General features: G+C 41.0%; 1 protein-coding gene and 2 pseudogenes across 3 annotated transcripts in view; 1 reads left to right on the forward strand and 2 right to left on the reverse strand.

Annotated features, from left to right (window-relative positions):
* SLC4A4 (solute carrier family 4 member 4) overlaps positions 1 to 15,009 on the forward strand; it is a 388,838-nt gene that overhangs the window by 108,622 nt on the left and 265,207 nt on the right. The window lies entirely within an intron of this gene.
* On the reverse strand, positions 6,661 to 7,908 carry LOC109026450 (probable UDP-sugar transporter protein SLC35A4; annotated as a pseudogene).
* LOC129532973 (SLC35A4 upstream open reading frame protein-like) lies at positions 7,792 to 8,324 on the reverse strand (annotated as a pseudogene).

Below are 15,009 nucleotides of genomic sequence, written 5' to 3' on the forward strand. Positions count from 1 at the left end.
TAAAGAAGACTTTGTATAATGCAATTAATGACACCTTAACAACATCTTGATTAGAGAATAGTCAAGTTTCCCAAATTCCACTGAGCTGGTTTCATGAGTTGGTAGACTGATGGTATCACATAAAAAGTCCTGCAAGGTCAATTCAGTAGTGGGGCTTCAGGTCCAGTTAGATAATTCTTTTAGAACTTAAGTTTGGGATAACTGTTTTTCTTTCCACCTCATGTGTTTTGAACTTTCAGGGCATATATTACAACTTATAACGTATCCCTGTCACTCTTAGTCTGAGCGCTCATGTTGAAAGCACGCACTGTGTGAGCTGTCATCTCACTGTGAATCAGCAGGAAGGGTGAGTTTTCATAACATCAGTGAAGGATGAGGTAATTATTACAGAATTGGTTTTTGGACTACATGATAAAAGAAATTCTGAGAAAAAAGTGAAGGTCTTCAGTTCCCTAATGGATAACAAAGGAGAACTTAACCTGACAAAAACATCCAGGAAGAGTTTGTATGTTCCCCTAAAAATGGAAGCATATTAGTAACGACCTTCAATTCTTTCTGGAATGAGGGGGAAATTCCAAAAATAAACTAAATAAAATAAGCAGTAAGATTTCTTTGAATTTAAGGGAGAAGCACATTCTCCCAGTTAAGAAAGGTGTCTTCTGTGAAGCTGCCTAGGGCTACAGTCAAACAGATTCCCCCTGACAGGTGTGGAACTTGTCTTCACTCTGCAGAATGGCCTGTTCATTGTATTTCCCTTGGCATGTGATTGAGGTTGTTGGAGACCTTGGTAAACTCATCATATTAGATCATGGGTTGATGTAAGTTCATGTTTGGATGTTTTAAAATTGGTTGGAACCTGGCTAGGGGAAGAACGTATGTCTACAACTGGCCCTGAAAGAGATTAAACATGTTTGAAATGTTTTTTTAATGGCAGTGGAGTGGGTAGTAATATTTCTTTTGCTGTGAGCCAGCAAGTGTGCCTGTTAGGAGAGCATTCCCGAACTCATGATGAATCAAAGACTGATTAACTGTATTTTAAGTACGGCATCTGGAAATTGCTTGTGAGAGGGATTTTGCCATTAATTACAGAAGACACATATGTCACTGGATTTAGGAACAAAGACAGGGACAACCCTTTACCAAACTGATTCCTACTTTACTGTGGGTCCTCTTTTAATGTAAACTTTAGGACTTGCTGCTTCAAAAGTAGTTGGCTTTCTTCTGCTAGTGATATGTCAAGAATGAATGGTGCCCATAATTGTTATAAATATAATATGTAGAGTTATATTTAATTTATAACATAAGTCACCAGTCAAAAAGACAGTTTAGTTTTTTCCTATGACAAAAATCCAATCTTACTCAGTAAAACAAATGATTTACAACTCATTGCTTTTCTGAGACTAGTATTTACTGTGCTATAATTTCAGGCATTTAGGTTTGCTGAAGGCATAAGGTATACTTTTTTAGATGTTAAATTTTTAGATAAGGTTGATTGGGGGAAATTAACAATTTCAATGTTTGAAGTGGTAAACAGCTCATTTCTGCAGGGAGTGATAATTGGGAATGTAGATCATTGGAGATGGACTGAATTTAGGAACATCATGTTGTAGATGTGGATTTAGGAGCTATCTGCTTAGATTTTGAGTCTTTTCCCATGCTACTCTAACTCACAGGAACGGAACTGTTGCTGTATCTCTCTATACTTACAAATGGCGAGGGATTATCTCTTGAGCTGAGGGGACAGATTAGACCCTGGAGCTGCAAACCCTAGGTGTATATCCAGCAACCCCTGGACTGGTACTTTCATTGTGGGATGTATACATCCTTTTAAATACCAACAGAAGAAATTTTCAGAGGTTTTACCTTGATTTTCCTAAAAGAGGAAGCAATCATAGAACTGAATTCCTTTTCATAATTCTTCAAAATTGATTGGAGAAGAAAATTGCCTTTTCTCTCCTGCCTTTTCATTCTGAGGAACCCTTAATGATGTCACTTATTTTAAATCAAAGATGCTTATTTATTGCAGCATCTGCTCAGTCCTCCATTTCTTCCTTTCCTCTCCTCTCCTCTCCTCTTCTTTTCTTTCTTTCTTTTTTTTTTACGTGGAGTCTCGCTCTGTCACCCAGGCTGGAGTGCAATGGTGTGATCTCGGTTCACTGTACCCTCTGCCTTCTGGGCTCAAGTGATTCTCCTGCCTCAGCCTCCAGAGTAGCTGGGATTATAGACGCACACCACCATGCCTGGCTAATTTTTGTATTTTTAGTAGAGACAGGGGTTTCACCATGTTGGCCAGGCTGGTCTCGAACTCATGTCCTTACATGATCCACCAGCCTTGGCCTCCCAAAGTGCTGGGATTACAGTCATGAACCACCGTGCCTGGCCTCAGTCCTCCATTTTTAAGGCATTGTATCATTCAGTGGTTGTTTAATAACCTTAGACAAAATCTAAGGTTTAACAACCACTGAATGTTACAGTGGTTCAAGAATACAATGATACAATGGTCCAAGAATTGAACCAACTCTTTTTAACCTGTTTTTTTTTCATTTTCTTTCTTTTTATACCTTATACAAATAAAATATGACTGTGTTTTTATTTTCGTAGTATAAACAACATGGAAAATAAAAAGCTATATGATACAGAGCATAAATAATGGAGCAGAAAGTGAAAGTCTCTCTTCAAACATTTGCCCTGAGCCTACTGAAGAGTTATTCATCTACTCTCTTCTCTTTGGATTTACATGCATTTAAATGTACATGTAGAAAGATACTAACTTGTGTTTTGCAATAGATAAAAGTTGACTTGTCTCATGTATAATGATCAATAAACTGTTAACCTGAAAATTCACTTTGTACCTCTTAATGGCTGGCAGCATTTCTATATTAAAAGAAACGTGGAAAAATAGCAAAACTCTACATTCCTGAAGTTTATTTTTATTCAGAGTTGGGTATATTTTTTTGGGGGGGAACCATTGGTACTTTTTTTATACATGGTAGACTAAATTATAATGTTTTAAAAATCAAAAGGTATTTGGAGAGATGGAAATATGATTTGATGTTTTCTACTAATTATATGTATTGTCTCCATAATATTTTCTTAATTTAAAAAAGTGGTTAACTTATGTGTGTTTGGCATATTTTTGAGTTGATAATCTCAAATAATTCTTCACTTATTACACATACTTGAAAATCTGCTCTCTCAGTTTTTCAAGTTAAAAGTATTCTGTCCTTGTGGATCTGTCATTTCACAGACATATCTGTTCGCCTTGTTGGCTAGGTGATAGAAAGTAAAGGGCAGAACATAAGAAATTATCCTTCGTTGGATATTAGTTCGTTCTCTCATCTGGATTTTAAAGTATTACTGGAAAAAAATCCTCTAATCTTCTATTAAAGATAAGATAAGTTCTTACAATGTATAGGTTGTTTGTAGGACTGAGAAGTATTGGAAATATGTCTTGGCTCAACTAGTTGGCCACCCTTGAGAGCCAGTAATACCAAGTGGCTAAGCTTAGTTGCACCCAGTGGCAAGAGACATTCTGAGGTTTCCCATGTATTGGGAGGAGGCCCAAGACAAAGAGGTCCTTGTAAAGCTCAGCTAGAGACTTGGCTGTGGGACAGAGTCCTAGAAGAATCTACATTAACTGTGCCCTGCCCAGAGGCACGCTGCTACAGCCTTTGTGCTGGGAACCACCAGCATCATGGAATGAGTTTGCTTCTCCAGGTAGACACTCTGAGCTTCTTTTGCTTACTGACCCTGTTTACTACCCCTGAGCGCTGCAGCTGCCGTGTAGCATCATACATCTTCTCTGCAAAGTCATATTACACTGAGATTGTTAGAAACTGTCCGTCCTTTGTTTTCATGTGTGTGGTTGTTGCTGTAGAAGATAATTACTTATCCTTACATCTACCTTTCTGGCTTGATACACACACACAGACACACACACACACACAGACACACACACTCTTTGGCAAAAGAAATGAATGTATTGGTGAATCTTTTTTTTTTTTTTTTTGAGTTAGAATCTAGCTCTGTCACCCAGGCTGGAGTGCAGTGGCGTAATATCGGCTCATTGCAACCTCCGCCTCCGAGGTTCAAGTGATTCTCCTGCCTCGGCCTCCTGAGTAGCTGGGAATACAGGGATGTGCCACCACCCCTGGCTAATTTTTGTATTTTTAGTAGAGACAGGGTTTCACCATGTTGATTGGGCTGATCTAGAACTCCTGACCACAAGTGATCCACCTGCCTCAGCCTCCCAAAGTGCTGGGATTATAGGCTTGAGCCACCATGCCCAGCCAGCATTGGTAAATCTTATGTATAATTTTAAAATTAACCAATACATTCATTTCTTTTGGCAAAGTATAAAAAGCATAGGATTTGAATTTGGAAGACCTTGGTTCAAGTTCTGCTTCTGCCACTTAATAGTACTGTGACCTTTCTGAGGCTCTGTTTCCATTTTCATTCCCCATCTTGGTTGAGGCTTGTGAGCTTCAAATGAGATAATATATTTAAAAGCATTTTGTGAACCATAAACTGCCACACAAATGTTGATTATTGTTAATATTTTATATTTAGTCTTGCTGGTGCAATAAAAAGTTAGTAATAAATGCCCCATGAGCTGTCTTAATTCCAGAGAAGACATATGAACTAATATACCCAGCTTGGGTCATCAAAAGGTATATTTATATAAGGGTTACTGCTAAGCAGTGACAATCACGGGTGTGCTAATTTCATCCTGGGATCTGCAAGCAGCATTAGGTGGAGAAAGGAGGAGGCACAGAACAGAGATAAATAAAGGCTTAGTTTCTACACAGCCTTGTGAAAGACTGTGTTTTAAGGGTTGAGTTCAACCCTTAAGGTTGATGGTGTTTTATAGTATTTATTGATGCTTAAAAGTAAAATTTATCAGTTTTTAAAAGAATAGTTTTATGAGTCACCAAATTTATAAATATGGTCAAATGTGTATTCCACACTTTTCAGAGAAATTATGTAGCTCTTCTGGTAACAGTGAGAGTCCTTTGCTTACACAGTCAACAACATAGGAAAAGAGATTCAGTTTTCCTATGGCAAGTTTCACATCCTGGAAAATGTTTTATCAATTGGACGCTGGGGCCATCTCTAGGTTAGAAAGTGTCAACGGGAAGTAGTTCAGGTTCAGATATGGGTAGGATCTGTGCTTCCTAGTTTGGAGAAGGGTTTCTGATGATGAGTTGGGATTTGGTTTTCATTCTTCTGGCCTCGTAGATGAGTGGCCAGTTTCATTTCATTGATTGGCTCTGTCTTCAGTTTATGTGCTCATTCTTTCCATTGGAAACTCCTTTAACTCTTCTGCTGAAAATGTTCTCTAGGGTTCAACTTTAGGGAAAGCTTAGCAAATTTTATTTATTACTCTAGCTATTATGTTTATTTTCATAACAGATTTTCTGAAGGAGGACATCTAACACATCTAGGTGTTCACAATGTGAGCCTCATTTGTATTTTCAGAGAAAAGTTTTATCTTGAGTTTGAATGAACTGTGGAATTAGCTGAGTTAAGAGACTCTCATTTTTGCTATCCATGAGGCAGAAAAGTGGTGTGAAGGATATATGACTTCAGCCAATTGACTACTGACCAGTCTTTCTATTGTTTAGGCCATAGGAAATAGGGCATTTGGAGACAGGTGCTAAGGAAATGAGTAGCACTTTTTTGTGTGTGCTGCTGTAGGAACCACTGTACACCCTAGAACACTTTATTAAGACCTTACTGCTTATGTAATTGAAAAGACATTGATTGAGCTACAGGTACCTGGTCAGACATTGAGAGACCTGTACTTGGTCTCAGGTTGCTCTGTGTAGAGCTTCCCCAGGCTGTTGGGAGCTGGGAGACTGCTTGTCCTGGACAGGACCCAGAATAAGAAGCGTGGTACCTCCTATAAGCCTCCGAGTAGGCTGTGGGCTTCAAGATGGCTCTCAGGATGATCAGAGAGGTCAGGAGTGTAGGCTTAAGCCAGGGCCCAGGGCCAACATTCTCTGAGATGAGTCAATCCCCAACCCTTTCTGGGGTTTCCAGAACAAAGGCTTGATGTGGGGACCCAGCGTTGTGGAGAGGGCAGGGGGCATGTCTCTAGGCATTGCTGGAACTGAGGGAGATTGTCAGAGTGGCTGGGGTAATGTTTGTATAATCTGTGGCAGTTGGTCCTTCCTGCATGACAGTGGGAGGTTGAATGTCCCTTATGGGAGAGTCATACACCAGGGCTGGGCTGGAGCAGCCAGCCAGAGGGCACTGGGGCAGTGGCTCTGCTGGGGTGACCAAAGTAGGGAAGGAAAGCCACTTGTTGCACACACCCCATTTTGATCAACTGCTTTCATGCAGGATGAGGCAGGGATAGGATCATTTCTCAGGCCCAGGTATTGATGTTTTCTTAATTCTTTAGTCTGGAAGAACTTGATGAGAGGGCAGGAGGATGTTAAGAATTTCCTTAATCAAACCCATTTTTCATGTCTCCTAGGGCTACCCCTTCATCTGCACATCTGCAGAGAATAACCTGACTCCTCTCCCTTCTCCAGCTTTTCTCACAAGACAGTTGTTATTGGACTGCTGAGGGAAGTGGAAGGGAGGCCTGGGAGGGGGCTCTGATGGTGGCACCCAATCTACAGGGTCTGGAGTCAGGGTGAAGGAGGTCAGGGACTAGCGTCTGCCATAGCACGGGCACACGGCCAGGCGAATGATGAGCAGCATGGCCAGGAAGAAGGTGGCTGCGAGCTGCAGCCACAGCAGGACTGCTGAGAGCACGGCATTGACCACCAGTGAGCAGGACACAATGAAGAGGCATGGGATGCTGCTGCTGTGCTTCATGACAGCGGACATGACATGAGCAGTCCATTTAGCCCTGCCTCAGCACCACAAGTTCTGCCCATGCTGACAAGCCTTCCAGGAGGCCTGGGCCGGGGCCACTAGCGGCATGCAGATCTAGATTCAGGAGCACACCAGAGGTGTAGAGGAAGACATTCTGAAGTGCCAGGGGCAGCTGCCGTCTCTTCATGAGCAGCTCTGTATGCAGTGACGACAGGCTTGAGATGAGGCAGTCCAGGATGAGGAGCAGCAGGCCCAGCGGAGTGATATGTAGGGGCATGGGGCTGGCAGCAGCTTCTGGAGGGGGCCTGGGAAGGGTGTTCCGAAGGTCTTACAGGCCATCTGGTGGATAGCAGGCCCCCGCAGCCATCCACAGCAGCAGTGCTAACCCCTGAGGTGCAGAGAAGCAGTGCTGGAGGCAGAGACAGTGGAACAGAGCCCGCTTCCAATCTTGAGATTGCTCAGCACGTGGTAGGTGCTGGGGTCCATGTCACACTGAAGATAGATCACCAGGTTGTTGTTAGTGCCATAGATCAGGGCTGATCATGTGAAGGGAGCAGCTTAGTGCCAGAGTGGGGGCCCCCTACAGCCATGCTTGCCAGCCCACTAGAAGGGAGAAGGTGCTTAACAGTAGCTTGGTCAACTCAGCTCCACAGCTGAGGAGGGCTGGAAGGACACCTGGCTGTCCACATGGCACAGTGCCAGCATGGGGGATGGGCACCATACGTGGCAGTAGATAGGAGCAGCATCAAGGTCCACTACACTCATACCCACACCAGACCTTGGGTGGCTGGTGTAGTTAGCAAGGGGAGTGGGATTGCAACACATTTATGGGAAATCAAGTTATGGAGCCACCTCCCAGTAGGGAGGAGCCATGGAACATTGCCAGAGAGGATACTGAGGATCAGAGTCATCTGCCAACTCCATAGTCAGGGCTTGAAGAGTAAGGGACTGGTGGCCCTTGAAGCCACAGTCTTGGGGCCAGTCTGACGGAGTTAGGAGAGGGAAGAAGGAATCTAGGGTGCAGGCTGACAAGGCGCTGTGCACACTCTGCAGGAAGGGAGGCAAGGATAAAGGCGGCATGAAAGTTGGAGAAAAAATGGATGACAGCCGGGGAATCCAGATAGTAGTGTCTCTACCTGCAGGCCCCAGCTCCTTATTCTGCCTCCCTCATAGCATCTAGAGCTATTCGGGCCCTTGCATAGTGACTGCAAATAGTCAGTCTTTCAATGTCATCTCCATGTTGGGCACAGCATAGCCTGAGCTGCACAGATTGCCAGCGCAGGTGCCCCTTGCAAAGCCCAATACTGCTGATGTCTTCAGTTTGGCCACCACAGCCAGCCAGTAATCCCTTGAGGAATGGGGAGGACAATAGCGAGCCATCCCAGCCACCTCTGCTGTTGACTTCGTCTTCCATGTGCCGCTGCAGGCAATCCAGCTGGTTCTCGAGAAATGCCAGGTCCTTAAGCTTAGGCAGAGAATCCTTGTCATCTGTCATCTTCCCCGCCAAACTTCTGAAGAGCACTTTCCATAAGTCAAAAGTAAGGCAGTCTTAGTTTTGTTCTCTATATTTGATGTTTGGTGCACTGCAAAAGATGGCATAGCTTAGTAGGATGTTATTTTATTTCAGTTGCAAGATAGGAAGGGCATTGGTAATTGTAGAAATGGGGAGGGGGTACATATATGAGTCTGAGGCTGTATATTTAGTCTTCTGAGCTTTGGAAATAGAGATGATTTTTTTTTCAGTCTTAGCAAAGGAAGTATTTTAAAATTTCAGAAACAATCAGGCTATTAATAAAGTATGTTTAAGTGGTAGAAAGAGCAATGCACTAAGAATAATGATTTTTTAAAAATCTTGATTCTGCTAGTAACTTGCTGAGCCTGGACAAGTCCCTTAATGTTTCTGAACCTCTGTCTTCTTACTTATAAAATGATATTTCTATATAACTTAAAAGGTCCCTTCAGACCTAAAATTCTGTGACTCTGATTTTTCTCTATGATCATAATGATTCTTTGCTTACTTCCACAGAGTATGAAGGTAACAGGTATCCCTTATCAATGAAAATTACCTTTAAAAGTATAAAGCAGCAAACTGTGTTGCAAAGGGAAGGTATGGAAATGAGCTGTGAATCTTGAAGCTAATGGGGTTGCCTGTAGCTTATTCTCTTTGATGTGCACTACCTGCAGTGTTCACTCCTGGTGTGCTCTGGTTCTGGAAGAGAGGCACTAGGTCTTGAATGTGTAGTTTTTGACAGCCTGTTTCTAGATGGGACACACATCTAGACACACATCATTTCAATGGTGACCTTCAAGGGCAATGATGCGATGCCCCAGCCTTCAATGTGTAACTCTTAGGTAACACTAAAATTGGAACTTGGCAATCATATAGGAAAAGAGGATAATGTGTCATGTTAGGCCTAAATAGGGTATTTTGGGGATGGAAAACATCAAAGTCTATACTCTACCCAAGTATAGATTTTGGTAAATGGATTTTAGACAGATTGTTTTTCAAGCTCTGTTATGTTTCCTTAGACTTTTTCACTTTTTGTAGTAATCACTTTTTTTCTGATGTTTACAATATTCTGTTATAAATGGGGCTTACCATCTGCCATTAAGGAAAGTATAAAAATCAGGCTGTGCCAGTCTTTTTCTCTCCATAAAGTAATTTCCATCAGACCTCATTTTTCTCTGCTTTAGTCTCTTCTGCGAATGTGGTAGTGATCTTAAGTTATATAGCTTGTAAGGTGAGGCACATTACAGATACAAATCTGAGGATTTAGCTGGGCAAGGGAGGGAGAGATAAATGGTAAGAAGGGAGGTAGAGGAGTTTATTGATTACTCATGTAATGCTTCATTGTGAGTAAAGAAAAGCAGATTGGTCATCTATAATAAAATGTAGCCCAAATGGCATTTGCACAGTTGTAAGGTTTATTTCACAGCAAATCAGTATGCCTATTAGCATTTCACACATATCCCTGTCTTTCTGTCAAGAATGTTTGCAGATTCTTTGTTGTTCATGCTTAAAGGCACTTTTTATCTTCTGTTGTCTTGCTAATGGACCTCCTCTTGAAAAACAACTCTTCCTGTCTACACAGATGAATCTCTTCATGACTACTGTGTTTCAGTTTTTGATTAGCTCCTTGGGAATCACAGTTTCTGTTAGGATGAGCAGAAAGAATAAGATGGGAGGCCGTAATTTAACATTGTAATTCAGGATCAAAATCATAGGCTTTTGTGTGACTTTGAAGTCTTCCTGCTCCTTCTAAACAGAATTGCAGCTATAGCATCCCAGATAGGTGTTTTTCACATCTCTTTTTCTTCCCTTCGTCTTCTTCTTTCACTTCCCTTTCTTCTTCCCCTCCCTCCCTTTTTTCCTTTTTCCCCTCCCTTCCTCCCTCCCTCTGTCCTTCCTTTCTTCTCTGTATTTAAGTACTTGCAATAAAAACGCTGACACTTGTTTGCATCTTGAAAACCCCAGATTCAGTTTCATCAGCATCTATTGAATGCCTATTATATTCTTGATTCTATCCTAGGCCTATTCCTATGCATTGTCTTATTTAATCCCCATAACAATTACTTGAAAAAGCTATTTCATTCCCATTCCATCGATGAAGAAACTTTGGCCTGATTCATAGAGCTAGTATGTGGCAGAGGCTGAATGTGAAATTACATCTTCTGAATTCTTCCTTTACTGGGTAGAAACTCTGTTTCATATGGGAAGTTGTATTAGGGTTCTCCAGAGAAACAGAACCAAGAGGGTATATGGAGATATACATGTGCATATATATATTTATTATAGGAATTGGCTGTTGTAATTATGGAGGCTGAAAAGTCCCACAATCTGCTGTCTGCAAGCTTGAGACCAGGGAGAGCCAGTGGTGTAATTCATTCTGAATCCAAAAGCCTGAGAACTGGGGGGCCAATGTCCTGGTCTGAGTCTGAAAGCCCAAGAACCAGGAGTGTTGATGTCTGAATGCCCCAGCTTAAACACAAAGGTGAATTCACCTTTCCTCCATCTTTTTGTTTGATTTTGTCCCTCACCAAATTGGATGATGTCGAAGCACATTGGTTGGGCAACCTTTTTTACTCAGTCTACTGATTCAAATGCTGATCTCGTTCAGAAGAGGCAAACCTAGAAATAATGTTTTACCAGCTGTCTGGGCATTCCTTAGCCCAGTCAAGTTGACACATAAAATTAATTGTCACAGAATTGCTGTTATAAAAGGAACTATACCTTAGTGTGGAAGTAAGCCAGCTATGATTAAGTGAGAACATGTGACCAAATTCTGGGTCCAGATTCTCAGTGACTGATTCAGCCTTGGGCAAGGTTTTGACCTTTGTATTTTAGAGTCTCTACTGATTAAAAAGAGATAGTAAAAGTTGTCTTAGAGGAGTGTTAATCTATAGCTGTCTGTATTTACTGAAAAACCTTACTTTTACAAAATTTTAATTTTGTGGACAACTTGGAACTCTTTAGTTGGGAAATAAATTCCAGCATAGTTGTTTTAATAGCACTGCAATTAATAGAAGTTATATTATCTAAATCAATTGTTAACAAATATGCTCAGTTACTGGGCAGAATCTTATTTGATGGGACTATCAATACATATTTGTTGAATACCTACTATGTGACTGACACCTTACGTTCATGAGCTCATTTGACCCTTATCATTTCTGTGAGTTCTCAATTACTTGCCTCAAAGAATGAGGCTCAGAGGAATTAAATAATTTTTCCAAGGTCACATAACTAGTAGGTGGTGAAGTTGGGATTTGGATCTTTGAATGCACAAAAATAGCACAATTATTACTAGTGTGGGATTTTCAGTTAGATTTAAGTTCCAGTTCTGTCTCTTACTAGCAGTGTAACCTTTGGTGATTGACTTAATCTATCTAAACCTTCATTTTTAGATTGAGCTACTTAAGAGGTCTGTTCCATTCTAAAGATTCAATTGCAACTATCCCTTTAGCATGGCCTGACACAGTAAGTGAGGTATGCAATGGCACCTGCTTATAAGGGTTTAGCATGTTAAATGAAAGATGAAGCATAAAGATGAAATGTGAGCATTTTTTTCATAATGTATGCTAAAATGTTAAATCATGCAGTTTTAGCAAAAGATACTAGTGTGATGCATGTGTTATATTAGACAGAACTTTGGAGTAGAGCTGGGATATGCAAAACCTTTCCCCATCTTTACCACGAGCACACTGTGAATCTCAGAGCATATTATTTCACTTCCGTGTCCTCTGTGTTTCATCTGTTCATGCATTCATAAAACATCTACAGAGAGACAGCAGTGTGTCCAGGCACACTGTACGAGGAATCTAGGAACTGGAAAAGGAGCTAACACGTGGCGTCTGTTCCCGCATGGGCCAAGGAACTTAATAGCCTAATGGGAGGAGAGACAGACATATGAAGATTTTATAATGCAGTGTGAAAAGTGGTATTACAGTGTTCAGAGCCAGGGGAGGTTTTATGGAAGAGCTGACAATTGAAGAAGCAATGAAGATGAGAAGGCACTCTGCCTTATTTATCTTTATAGTAATATTTCCTAAAGCATTGAGTGCAGTGTCCAACACATAGTAGGCACTCAGTAGTGAATTGGATACTGATTTGCAAGCTGGACTTGTTTTCAACAACCATTCCTTCCTATGTTTCTTGTTATAGCTCCTCTACCTCTTTAGGGAGCTCCACAGGGACTCAGTTCAAGTCCCTAATTCTCTTAGTGACAGTACACCAGGGTGGTTAAGAGCATAGGTTCTGAAGTCAGACTTCCTGGTTTCAGTTTCTGTCTTTGCTATTTGTTAGCTGTCTGACCTTGAGCAGTTACTTAGCTTTCTGTGCCTCTGTTTTCTTGTCTATAAAATGGGATAATAGGCTGGGCGCGGTGGCTCACACCTGTAATCCCAGCACTTTGGGAGGCTGAGGCAGGTGGATCATGAGGTCAAGAGATTGAAACCATCCTGGCCAACATGGTGAAACCCTGTCTCTACTAAAAATACAAAAATTAGCCAGACGTGGTGGTACTTGCACCTGTAGTCCCAGCTACTCGGGAGGCTGAGGCAGGATAATCTCTTGAACCCAAGAGGCGGGGGTTGCAGTGAGCTGAGATTACGCCACTGCACTCCAGTTTGGCAACAGAGTGAGACTCCGTCTCAAAAAAAAAATCATAATAATACCTAGCATTATTAAATGGAAAAAATTAAATGCAAAGAACTTTGAATTTGAATGGAGACTAAGCACTAAGGATAGTAATTGCATAATGAATGTTAGCAATTTTTATTTTTCATTTTGATACATTTTGTGCTGAGTTCATTTATTAGAGTGCCACTTCACAAATAACTCAGTTACCTGCAAAAATAGAATTTTTCTGATTGACAGTGATCAAAAAGAAAAGGTGACTTATTTTAGGAAAGATGTTGCTTTTTCTTCACCTGCTCTTGCTTTAAAGAATGGATCATAAGGTTCTAGTTAATGTCATAAGGAGCTCACATGTATTTTGCTAATTATAAGTCATGCTTCTCAGTGACCCTTTTAACTGTTAAAATGACCTCCGGATTCTGATTTTTCTTCACTCTTTATTAATAGTTAACAAACTGTTTAATGCGCGGTAGGAAAGCCAAGTAAGCCTGAAGCATTTAGAAAATGGCATGTGAATTAGTTGTAAACTGTTTCAGTAAACATTAAATGGGTGGCAATTACTTAAAGTGATTGCCTAAGTTTCATTAAAGTATTTAAAAGAAAAAATATGTGCTTAATGCTGCCTTAATTATAAGGAACTTACTACAGTAGCTTCCATCTAGGGTTTACCAAATTAGCCTAATTCATAACCTCACCCAGGGCATTTTATACACATGCATTTTATACACATTTCTGATTTCCCCCTTCACCCCCTGCCTCACTGAGACTCAGACCTGGTAATCTGTGTTTTTAATTATTTAAGGTGAATCGCTGATGAGACCTGGTTGGAAAACACAGGTGTTGTCTGGTTAAAAGCTTGCTTTTGATTTTGCATTCAACAATTCAAAAAGCTCTTAAAGATACTTCAGTATAACTGGTTACCAAGGGTTAATTGTGGAGAATATAGAATGAGAGTAGCTGAGGAAAAGGAAGTCTGTGATTTTTGATTGCCTTGTTAAATCGTCAACAGCAGCAGCACCACCATCATTGATTGGGTTATGGCAGGAAATGCTATAGTTAGATTTGCTACAAATTAGTTTAGATAGAGAGTATGGGTGAAAATAAGGTAATCTTTTCAGATGTTGTCTGATAAATGGAAGCAGTGCATTCATGAGCAGAGTTGCAAAAGAAATGTTGAGTACACCTTTGAAACAAGGTTGCCTACCGTGGATTATAGCAAACAAACGGAAGTATTCTCAAGGTGTGTGGAATCAATAAAAACCAAAGGTGTCAAGATGCAAAGAGCAGTCAGCTTGTATAGGTGCCCACAACTACTAATCATAACTTGACAGGTGTGGAAAGAACTGCTGAATACCCTCCCTCTTACACTGCCCCAACTATGGCACTGCCCTAGATAGCCTTCTAAAACACACACCTGATTCTGCCACTCCCTGCTTGCAGCCCTCAATACTTTTCTATTCATATGATAGGATAAAGTCTAAATGCCTTATCAAAGTATATAGGGCCATTCAGGATTTATCTACTATATACTTTTATAGTCTTCTTTCTCTTCTCTTGCCACATTTTCATGTTATATGCTCAAGCCAACTGAAGTCTGTACTTGTAGGCTTCCGAAGTGCTTTGAGAAAGAAAATCATATACCACATTATTCTGTTATAGACCCTAACACAGTGCCTAGTAGGGGCTCAATATACATAGTAGTTGTTTAATAAATGTTTATTGACAAATGAATAAATCAAAACACAATTATTGTAATGATCTCATTACATGTGGATTTTTCCCTTTTGGGATATAAGCCCATCCAGAGCACTATAGTGTGCACAGTTACTGGCACATAATAGTCATTAAGAGTTTATGGGGATCTGGCAAAATGGCCAAATAGGAAGAGCTCCAGTCTGTAGCTCCCAGCGAGACCAATGCAGAAGGCGGGTGATTGCTGCATTTCCAACTGAGGTAGCCAGTTCATCTCACTGGGACTGGTTAGACAGGGGGTGCAGCCCATGGAGGGTGAGCAGAAGCAGAGGGGGTTGTCGCCTCACCCAGGA

The sequence above is a fragment of the Gorilla gorilla genome, chromosome 3 (genome assembly GCF_029281585.2).
Source record: "Gorilla gorilla gorilla isolate KB3781 chromosome 3, NHGRI_mGorGor1-v2.1_pri, whole genome shotgun sequence".
NCBI lineage: Eukaryota > Metazoa > Chordata > Mammalia > Primates > Hominidae > Gorilla > Gorilla gorilla.